This window comes from Hordeum vulgare, chromosome 1H (assembly GCF_904849725.1).
Source record: "Hordeum vulgare subsp. vulgare chromosome 1H, MorexV3_pseudomolecules_assembly, whole genome shotgun sequence".
Classification (NCBI taxonomy): domain Eukaryota; kingdom Viridiplantae; phylum Streptophyta; class Magnoliopsida; order Poales; family Poaceae; genus Hordeum; species Hordeum vulgare.
In genome coordinates this window covers 276171966-276183019 of record NC_058518.1, presented here as the reverse complement: position 1 = coordinate 276183019, position 11054 = coordinate 276171966, and the positions used below count along the sequence as shown (strand labels likewise).

Sequence of the window (11054 nt, the reverse complement as noted above, 5' to 3'; positions counted from 1 at the left end):
CAACCACTAGTTGGTTGGCTGCTCCAAGAGAATTACTAAAGGAATCAGAGAATTTACCATCTGCTTGATCTTTGCCGTCTGTTGGCTGATTCAAAAGAAGATCTTTGCCATCAGCTGCCGAAAACCTGACGGCAAAGAGCTGGCTAATGGCAAAGATATTGTTTACCATCAGTGTGTTCTTTGTCGTCTGCTGGCGGACAGCAAAGATGGAACAGACAAACGGCAAAGAACCCAGGCGGGTCCCACTAAACCGTGAATGGCATGCTTACCATTAGCTGCCTCTTTGCCATCTGCCACAACCTCTTTGCCATATGCTTCCCTCTCTTTGTCGTCTGCTAGTAGACGAGAAAGGGAATGGGCACATAACTGGCCGGTACCTCTCTCTCCCCCACTCCCCGCCTCTCTCCCACACTCCCCACCTCTTTCACCCAACTAGTAAATTCGCACGTGCAACACACGTTTTCATTACATCGGGGCTAGAGAATACCAACACGGGATGCATAAGAAATTATAGGCAGACACGAACATGGAATGCACAAAAAACCAGAGGCGGAGACTCGCGTTCGCACGCAGACATCCTAACGTGAGGCACCTATACATGGAGGGACCAATAAATATTTCAAAAAAGGAAACCAAGCTTTCATTTCTGATTACAATCTTCACCTTCAGGCTACAACACAGAACAAGAGATAATGTGATCTTTACAATGTGTCTGGAACTAATCCATGAGCCGCTTTGCTAGTTCTTTGTGACTGGCGTCTGCATAGCTTAGGACATAGCAGTGTACCTACAATCACATGAAGAAATTTTCTCATCCCAATTAGGAAGCAATAATTTAAATAAAAATAAAATTGTACTAATATACCTGTGTTTAGAATGTCTAATTAAACTGTAGTCGAAGAAGGTCATGGGACTTGTACTCAAAATCCATGTTCGTATATATGAGATTATGATATTTACAAAAAAACAAGTTTATCCCAATTCTTTTGACCAAACCTCGGCATAAAGAATGTTGGCTACAAATTTGATGTCCTTGTATGTCAGCATGTGCACCAATACCTAGTACTCATGAACGTCTCTCTACCAACACAAATAAACTAATTATACTTCAAGGGTAAAAACAAAATAACTACATTTTTCATACTGCAGTTCATCCAAAAATATTTTTGAACTATATTTGAATATAAATTATGATATGCTGTATCAAATGAAATGAATAAAATATAGTGAATTGCATATATGCTGGAATGGTTGAAGAATTTCATTCCACCTTCAATTATGAAATGGTGTATCAAGTGAAATGAATAAAATTTGAATGTAATAGACGGAGAAGGGACAACATCAAGATGCATCGATCGAAAACAGTGATGCCATACCTGCTGAGCATATATGCACTGAAGCAAGTTGAGATCAACAATGTCATCGTCATGCTTAGAGAAAACAGATCGAAATATGGAGCTGCACCCCTATTCTGACCCGATGATCCAATGGCCATACTCGATGCTGCAAAGCCAACCAAATGAAAATCTTGCAAGTCAATGGCACCCAACTATTCCAAAAGTGACTTAGCACCAACAAACCAAACATCTCCATCCGAAAGAGGAATGTTGCATTCATCATAATACAAGTAATGTAGATAAGAATATTGGATGGAGCCAAATTATGGCTGTTGCAATCATCCTTGGAATTATTGGACCTTGGATAGGTGTGTAGTGGCATTTCAAGAGCATATGTACTCTATGTACAGTTTATATGAAGGCCAAAAATATCTTGTGTCTTAACAATGTTGGTTCCTTCCTGCCCATATGGTATCAGCAGCCTGTTTAGAAGGTATATTATGTCTATATATTATTATACAAGTAAATACATTGGTAATATACACGAAATTGATTTCCTGAGTTCAGGAGCTGCCTCTGAAAGCAAGAATTTGACAGCCATTATGAGGATAGTCGAGGAAAAAGTTCCATTATTTGAGTTACTCGTACAGGTATCTTGTGATAAAATAGCTTGACATGCATTTTCATCAAGGTAAAGAGCAAAAATTATGGATACTAATGAACAGAATCATACACAATACAATTAGTGTATGACTAATTTTGACATTGCCTGACAAAAAGGAAATTACAACCAAACATGAGTCTAGATAGCAGATATTAAAAATCTATGAAACATTAAGCCCTTCGCACTTTAATTACAATAATTAATTGATTGTTAGCATCATATTTTCAAACCATTCAATGACCTTTAAAGGACAGAGAAAGTTCATAAACTACATCTGAATTCTGGTGCGCCTTTCGAGCACCTTCAGTTCCACAAAAGATATGTCATGATAGCAATCTGCTACTATATATACAAAAGTCAGAAGAATATTATTCCACTTAAAATAAGGCAGATTCACCTATCAATTCCACTCCAAGATCGAACAAACTAATTGTACTTATTTGAAGCAATATGTTGAATTTTGGAAGTTTAGTAGAATGTGTTTAAATACTTACTTGTAAGCAATGTCCACGGTATTCCAAATATCCCAACATAATATGTATGGATCCTAACAAAATATCATGACCGGTTCAGTTGTTTGTATAGTCCCAAGATATATGTGATGAAGAATCTTGAGATCAATTATTGAAAATACATAGTTTTTAGTTACTTTCCGCCCTCCAGTATACAAATAATTTCCATCTTCTGAAAAAAGCACCTGAGATTTGCATCATTGTTATCTGCTATCTATACATCAAAAGCTAAGGAAGTAGTGTTGCTTCAAAAACCTGTGTAACACCCCCAAGCCAGCCATGGAGAACATATAATGGCTCCATGTTACCCTCCGCATAAAGAGTTGTTGTCTGGCTATACGAGCCAACTGCGAGCATCCCATTTTGAGGAGAGAACGAAATTGAAGATACTATACCTGTTGGAAACAAGGAGATCAAAAGTTTTAAGTCATGGATAATAAATCATAGTCATCAATATTAGCCAAAACTTGAACTCAGAAGAACCTCACAAGATATCTACAATAAGCATTCGTGCAGAATTTTTCTGTCCGTGCATGAAACATGTATTCATGTTTATAAACTAATGATCCTAGTCACAATTTATAGCCTGATTTGAATAGTGACAGTCCTTCAAAAGTTCTAATGTAATGTTCTGTAGAAGAATAACATAAGAGGAACAACAAGGTCTTGGCACAAAGTTACTCCCTTTGTAAACTAATATAAGAGTGTTTAGATTACTAAAGTAGTGTTATAAATGCTCTTATATTCGTTAACGGAGGGAGTACTTTGGAGTTCAATTATACAAAAATAATAATGAAAATGAATACTATCTGAAGATTTCATTCATCAGTACTGTGGTAATAAATTGACATGTTACTCAGAGTTACATCATGCAAAAAATCATTGGAAACTTAACTAGTCATGAACATTAACATTTGATTCGTGTGATGGAAATTATTTATTTATTTCTTGGTGAATCCGTAAACTCGCAACCAAAGATGCATGCAGATTAAATCAACATTAGCGCATTTCTCTGTTTCAAACACCAACTGAAATCATATGTTGTCTTGAAGCATAGTACTCCCTCCATCCCAAAATAAGTGTCTTAAGCTTAATACAATTTTATACTAGAACTAGTACAAAGTTGAGACAGTTATTTTGGGACGGAGGGAGTAACTACTAAGTAAACCAGTGGAACTTTCACTTACCAGTTGGCCCTTCACCCCCTTTATGCAAAGAGTATTGCTCAAAATCTCCGCCAGGCCGATGAACATCAAACACACTGATTGCCTTGTTGTATCCAGCAAAAATCCTACACGCCACCATATCCATGTTGAGTACAACAGTAAAAAAGTGCTTCATTGTACAACAGTAAAAAAAGTGCTTCATTGTATATATGAAACTCACAGTATCTATCTTCCAACAAGCATCTGACTTATTTTTCACGGTTCTGCCATTCCTTCTCCATATGATTTCTCAATTTCTCTTCTCCATCTATCAAACAAAGCATCGATCATCATGAAAGAAATCAACACACAACTAGCCCACTATAAATTATCAACCAGGTGATCTGATCGTTGAAATAACAGTAATAGTTAGCATTTGATGAATTATAAAGGTAGAAGAGTATAATAAAACATGAAGAGAACAAAACATGATATATTTAGATTATTTAATTATATTTATATTATTTAATTATGTTAAAATTTCAAGGGTTGATTGTCTATAATTTTCTACAATTGGCACCATCCTAAGGGTGTAGCCGTGTAGCTAACAAGTCAAAATTATCTCAATTGTAGTAATCCATTGGATGTCTTTCCGTTGCTGCTTCTGGATAGTATTGTTCGAAGACAAGTTTCTCTCTAAAATCCAGCAACATAGCTTGCCTGACAAGCAAGCAGCAAGCAACATTGGCCAATTAAAATCATACAAAATCTTGTTCATTCGAAATTTCACCCTACCCACAACAAGGAAAATAACTAATTCATTGTCTCTTATTATGACCTAATTTTCCTAAAAAACAATGTTGTAATAGGTAGTTACTTGAATATTCTCAATGTTAAAAGAACAAAGATACTACTTCTTACTTGAGAAACATAATTTCAAATCTGAATACGACAAAGAGAAAAATCCAAGGAATGTGCTTCACCTTCAAGGCACTACAACATAGAAGAGCACCTCAAGATCCCCCAAAAGATTAAGTAAGGCATATAACAGAAATAACTTGAGGAGAAGATACTTTAAGAAACCAATAGCACCAAATTAGAGAGGGGGGATAGCAGACCATAACTAAACTTTCACCTATTTTATATAATGAAGATATAGTTGAAATTACATGGCAGTCTAGTAGTCCACCCCTCAGAACTTTTTTCCTAAAGGTATTTGGGTCCAACACAATGGGGAATATAATTGTTGCTTTGCACATTTGTACCATCAATATGATCGATCAACCAATGGCCACATTTCATTGTTGATCAACACTGACTAATTTAACCTGAGATGGAATTAACCTATTGGTATAAACGAGTAAACAAGATATTTTTCGTCTATAAACACCCAACTCTCCGTAACAAATAATTAGTGGCAAAAAAACCAACTAAATATTTCTGGCTGGAGTGCACACAAAAAGAGCAGGGAAAACTGGATCGTCAAATGAATCAATTATGTCACAGTATGTGTTTTTATCTGTACATATCGTGAGAATAATGTAATAGTGAAGAACAAAATACCATATACATTCAAGGTTTTGTAGAGTGGGTGAGGCAACTATAGTACCAAAGAGCACCCAATAGCACTGATATATTCTATATCGAGTTGAAAGAAAATAGCACTTTTTATTATATGTCTACCCAGTAACTCACGCCCTACAAAAGATTCTCTAGATTCGCTCCTTGTGCAAACTAAAATGTTTTAAGAACAAATGTGTGGGGACCCCGACTTACTAGTCGAGATCGCCGTGCTCAGTGACCCCAGAGATCAATGCTCACCGAACACAGATACCAAATAAAAGAGTCTTACATCCAAGTACCGATTATTACAACACATGACCGAAGGGTCAAGTTCACAAGACAGGGCCTAAGGCCAAATCACTCAGATACACTAGTAGCGGAAAACATAAGGGCTAAGCGGGTGCCCATGCCATCAAGCCTACTCCAACAGGCATTCTCACTCGGAAGCGTCCTAGTTCGCAGGGGCGTCTCCGAAGACGTACTCATCTCCAAACTCCGGTCCTCCCATGTCTGGTCAATAACATAACCAGTGGCAAGCCAATGAGCACTTTGAATGTACTCGCAAACAGCCCATGACATGAACAATGAAAGTGAAGGATAACAATATCATGCATCTTTGGTGTAACTCATCTTGGTGGAAATGATCATGAATATGCATCAAGTTAAAGAATTACTTTTGAAGAACAGGTTACAGATATCAATATATCTGTTGAGGGCTGAACCATCCGGGTTTACCCTATATGCCAAGTCACCGAACTTGGTCATATCATTGCTATCATAGCAACACCTTTTTCCAACACCACACACACACTCACACTTGGTTTATGCAGAAATAACTGGACATAGTTTAAGCAGGATTACCCAACTGTCCTTTACCGTGGACACAGCTATTTGAATAGTTTACACTCTGCACAGGTAGTACGCTGGACCCACGAGATCCGGGAAACTTCCGTGTTATCCACGACTCGCGGTATATCACATACCCGAGGTAAGTACCCGATCAATGCCTTTCCCCTGACGATACTAGACAAAGAGGTCCACTCGATTGGTACCCAGCCCACATGTTGTACGTCTTAAGAGCACCAACTCTAGACAGTACCAACCATGCGGACCAACGGTGTGACTGGAACTCATAAAAATGGCATAGTCGTCCTACCCGACACGACCCCATCACGAGAGTGACCACACATCACTCCCGCCACTAGTAATGTGGCTCCTTGCTAGCACCGACCAGAGTAATTAACATAGCCCCGTCCCATGAGGGGTAACATGGTCGTACTGGTAAGGTTGGGACGGTCGACACATCATACATCTAATCCCATTTCCGAAACCATACTCACACAAATACCGGGTGCATCACTTCACCGAAAGTGACCACCTAACTCATCATCACCCTCGGGCATTAGTGGCGCCCGACGGGTTTTTCATATACTCTTGCTTTATGTCAACAACATGCTCATGATAATAATACTTCTATCTCTATTTGTCAACATGGTATTAGCAGGACCCTCAAGAGGTAGAGTCAAGCTCAATGCCTGTGCTCCGGGGGAGCCTTCGGTAAAATCATATCAAACGATTACCGGCACTTATGATCATATGCAACGGGAATACTTGCTACTTTAACATGCAAAGTAACATATGCTTAGTCATGGTCAAAGGGTTGCTTGTCTTGGTCAGCTAAGTATCCGGGGTCTTCGAGGTCTTCCGCTCCGATTCCCTCGTCACATGGATTTTCTATCGTCGATAAAACAATAAATAAGAAAATAGCTCACATAGAAACAGATCACAAAGTCATTTCAAAAATGTTCTCTATTACTGATAAATCTAAGGTATCATTTTAAATAATTTTGCCTAAACTTTTCTTGAAGGAATTATTTTGAAATCAACCAAACAGAAGAAAACTATTTCATTTTAGTCTTTTTTGTTAATGAAAAATAGAATAGTTGTTGAAGAATTTCATCCAAACATATAATTAAATACTACATATTTTTAGAAGGGTAACAGTGGAAAAATTATATTTTGACATTGGTTAAATGTTTTTATAAAAACCTTAAAAACCAGGGTTTTAAAAATAAAATAAAAAACGGCTAAAACTCCCGGCCTGGCTCGGCCCAGAGCTGGGCTGGCCCATGGCCAGCCGACAGCCTACCCAGGCGCGCGCGTCGTCAGTTTTGAACCTGACGTGCGGGGCCGTGCGGTCAGTGGTGAGGACAGCGCGAGGGAGGAGGCTCGGCCACCGACAGATGGGGCACACCTGTAGGGGTCGTCTCCTACCTCTGGCTAGAGAGGAGGAGGACGTCGGCGTGGTTGCCGATGCTCTCATGCCCCAACAAGGACTGGAATTGGTTCGCCTTACTGTCGCCTACCTGCTGGTGGTCGGAACAATGACGGGGAGGCAGGGGTTCGCCGACGACGAGGAGGCCGTGGCGGAGGAGTTTCGGGAGGTGGTCGAGGGGGTGGCTAGAGACACGGAAATGCTCGGGCGAGTTGGGGGAAAGCTTCCTGGGGTTGAGAGGGTTAGTTTGATGGGTCAAGGGGCGCAGGAGCCGTCGTGTAGCCGGAGATCTACCGGAGCTCCGAGGCGGAGGGGCCTCGGTCGATCTCGAGCACCGGGGCTCTGCTGGTTTGCCGGGGTGGCTAGGGAGGTACTAGTGATCGTGGTGAAGCTATCTGAGGGGTGCTCGAGCGAGGGAAGGTCTATTTATAGGTCCGCGATGGTGAGAAGATTCAGGAGTGCCGGTGACTCACCGTGGCGCGCATGGGGGTGCAGAGGGAGGCTAGGGTCGAAACCACGGTCTCAGGACGTGGTTTTGGACTGCCCGAACCATCTGCAGCAGAGGGAGAGAGAGAGGAGTCAAGCATTCGTGGCCGCGCAACCTTGGCCGGCTCTGGTGCGCGCGGGCACACGTCGCGCGAGCTCTAGCGCGGGATAGGAGGGGCTCTGAGGCTTGCTCGACGCAGGAGGGCTGTCGGGGAGGAGGTTGGACATCTCGGGGGAGGCTGGAACTGGCCGAGAACATCGCCTCCACCTCGGTGACTCCCTGTAGCGCGTCCAGAGCGCAGTTTTAGCATGCCACGGCTTGCTGGCGCGCTCTGAGGCACTTTTGAAGTGTCTAGCATGTCCTGGCACTAGCTGGGAGTGTAACTAGCCGTTTGGTCCGTGTGGGAGCTTCGGCTGGTCAAGGGAGGCAAGAAATACTGGTGCTGTCAGTCGTGAACTGAAATCTAAATGGTGGTTTTTGGCCTTTCCACTTTGAACCAGTGAGGGGCTAGTTGACTGGGGTTAGACACAGATGTTGGCCACTTAATCTATTGAGAATATTTTCTTTGGAAACATTTCAAAATGCCAAAACAGACAGAAATAGCTTTCATAGTTTTAATCAATAATTATAATATAAAATGGGATTTAAAAACCTATGTATGGAAAATATATGTCCTTCTGACCATCTCCAAATTTAATCAGATTTCTCTAAGGCAGAAAGGTATTTTTCCATGTTGGAATACCATTTCTGGCCTCACAAATGGACATGCTATTTAATCAGGAAAATAATTGCAAAAATAATTATCTTTGTGGTTTTGAAGTATAAAGATAGGTTAAAATCAGATTACCAACTATGAGTAGAAGCACTACTTGCTATCAAGGGCATGTAGTGCAACTTAAGGTGGGGTTTTACATTGATCTGAAATAAGCAAAGGTTTTTGGAAATCAGTGTTATGCAAAAAGAATTTAGGGTTTTATCCTCACATGGTCAAGCATACAAGCATACAATGCCAATCATGGCATTCACAACATTAGTTTTTTGAAAAACTTTTAACAAATATCATACTTTATTTTAAGCGGGACATATGGATCTTTGTTGTCACTCAACCTCGAAGGGTAAGAACAGACGCACCATAGCACACAACTTAGTGGCCTAACTGTTTGTCACACTTAAATATTACTCCCCGTTTTGGCAGAGGGAATAGATTTCACGAACATTACATTTTCTAGTGGAAGGAAATACTGTGGAAAAACATACTACTAATCAGATAGAGAGAATTAGAGAAGGTTGACACCTGCAGCCCGGAGTTGTTGGTGGGAACCTTGAGGCTGCCAGTAGCCAGAATATCCACGTGGTGGTCAAGACTCTGCTACAAATAGCAAAGACAATCAAATAAAGAAAGAGCACGTATGAAGTGAGTTGTATATGGATTACACAAAAATTGAATCTGCAAGCTATAATCTGCACAAATAAAAGCACTCCGGAAGCGATTTGTGCATAGGTCTCCTATAAATAGACAATTAATAGTTAGAACCTCAATGCATTAGCCCCCGACATATTATATTGCTCCAGCCTGATTGATGGAAACAAATTATTTTCTTGAGAAAATTTGACAAAACGAGATGAACAAACAACTAAAGTGATGGAGCGTGTGTATGCAACTGGGATGAGATACAAGTAGCAATTGCACGGCGGTCGGGAAAAGTGGCGGCAGCCAGGAGCACAAGCACGCGCACGAAGCGCCTACCTCACGCCGGGATTGAAGTACAGAAGGAGATCACTCGACCGACGACAGTCGGGAGTGAATTGACCTCACCTCGTCGGGCTTCCTGTCCTTGCCCAACCACGGGATCGACGTCTCCAGGCGCCCCGTCCCTGCACGCCGTCAAGGTCAACGGACCCGCCCATACGAACCCGTCTGCCATCGGAATTGATGGTCACGACGGATCCATGACCGCCGGGCACCTGAGATGGCCAACAGGGCGGGTGTGATGGTTCTGGACATATGGCTGGACGGGGACCCTAGATTCATGCGCATGTCCAGCCTAATAACGCCATGGTTTGGTGAGAGACGGCGAGGCAACTGAAGTAGAGAGAGAGATCGGCGGTGAAATCCACAAAATTGTTGTGTGGCCAAAAATCCTCCGCCCGAAACTAAGAAATTGGGTGGGCTGGACGCGGGGGGGGGGGGGGGGGGGGGGGGGGGGGGGGGGGGGGGGGGGGGGGGGGGGGGTCGTGGACGTTAGGCCCAGTTCTTTTGCCAGAATATGGGGATTCTTCTAGAATCTGATCCCTCCCCAGCTTCTCTCATTTATTTTACAATCATATCTAGTTATGGTCTAATTAGCTAGGATTGTAAAACAAATGGGGGTCAAAGATTCTGGGAGAAGCTGGGGAGGGGTCGGATTCTGGGAGAATCCCCAGATTCTGGCAAAAGAACTGGGCCTTAGGCGGGTGCCGGGCTGGGCGATGGGCGAACGTGCGCGACGGGGTGGTTTATCATTTCGTTAACAACGTAATTAGGTCGTTGATGGTGTAATTAAACGGTGTGATTTGTAGTTGGATCTTCCTTCTCTTGCATTTTTAGTGGTAGTAGATAATAGATAGATTAGTGGTAGTATATTAGTGGTAGATAGTAGATATCCCCACCCCGCGCTGCCCGCAGCACCATCCCGTGTGGCCCCTTCCGGCCCGCGGCTCCCCCCTCCCTGCGCCCCACCACCCCGGCCTCCCTCCGACACCCTCGCCTCGCCACCCTTCTGCAACCTCCGGCCTCCTTGCCGCCCCCTCGTCGCCCCACCACCGCTGGACCCCTCGCCACCCCGACCCCCGAACTCCGTCCACTCTAGGGAACATGCTCCCCGTCGAGCCCGGTAAGAGCTTGTTTGGTTAATCACTCCCACAAGGGGATTGAAGTGGATTGGAGTGGATTAAGGTGAATTTTGACTTGTAGGGGATTTAATCCATCTCAATCCCTTCCAAACCCCTTTAGATTTTGAGAAACCAAATAAGGCCTAAGTGAGGCTCCTCCCACCACGCCCCGCCACCGCTCGACCCGCCCCTGCTTGCTA

The 11054-nt window shown here is 42.6% G+C and overlaps 1 long non-coding RNA gene across 13 annotated transcripts; it reads right to left on the bottom strand.

The window, feature by feature from the left end:
• Window positions 1-477: 477 nt before the first annotated feature.
• On the bottom strand, window positions 478-10150 carry LOC123431029. 13 transcript variants are annotated; one of them, XR_006623018.1, is made up of 8 exons: window positions 9800-10150; window positions 9278-9352; window positions 4580-4651; window positions 3900-3986; window positions 3701-3804; window positions 2496-2908; window positions 1377-1819; window positions 478-787 (listed from the first exon to the last, which is right to left on the bottom strand). It is a non-coding gene; the product is annotated as an uncharacterized LOC123431029 (long non-coding RNA). The 13 variants fall into 13 exon arrangements; XR_006623013.1 differs by having other exon boundaries at window positions 9278-9349; window positions 9800-10149; XR_006623021.1 differs by lacking the exon at window positions 4580-4651 and having other exon boundaries at window positions 1377-1503; window positions 1697-1819; window positions 9278-9349; window positions 9800-10148.
• Window positions 10151-11054: the final 904 nt, after the last annotated feature.